Source organism: Lupinus angustifolius, chromosome LG09, assembly GCF_001865875.1.
Source record: "Lupinus angustifolius cultivar Tanjil chromosome LG09, LupAngTanjil_v1.0, whole genome shotgun sequence".
NCBI lineage: Eukaryota > Viridiplantae > Streptophyta > Magnoliopsida > Fabales > Fabaceae > Lupinus > Lupinus angustifolius.
Genome location: NC_032017.1, coordinates 16,428,892 through 16,429,269, shown reverse-complemented (window position 1 = coordinate 16,429,269; position 378 = coordinate 16,428,892).

The window sequence follows — 378 nt, the reverse complement described above, 5'->3', positions numbered from 1 at the left end:
GACGAGAATGAGGATGAGGATAGGATGTAAATTAGGACAAGGAGGAGGATAGGATGAGGACGAGATTGAGGATGAGCATAGGTTGAGGAGTAGAATGAGGATGAAGATAGGATGAGGATGAGAATGTGGATGAGGATCAGGATGAGGATGAGGAAGAGGATGAGGAAGAGGATAACAGGAGGACGCGATTGAGGATGAGGATGAGGAGGAGGATGAGGATGAGGAAGAGGATGACGATGAGAATGACGACGAGGTTAGGATGAGGATGAGGATGAGGATAGGAGGAGGATGAGAATGAGGAAGAGGAGGATGAGGAGGAGGAGGATGAGGAGGAGGATGAGGATTTGGAAGAGGAAGAGGAAAGGATGAGGACGAGAA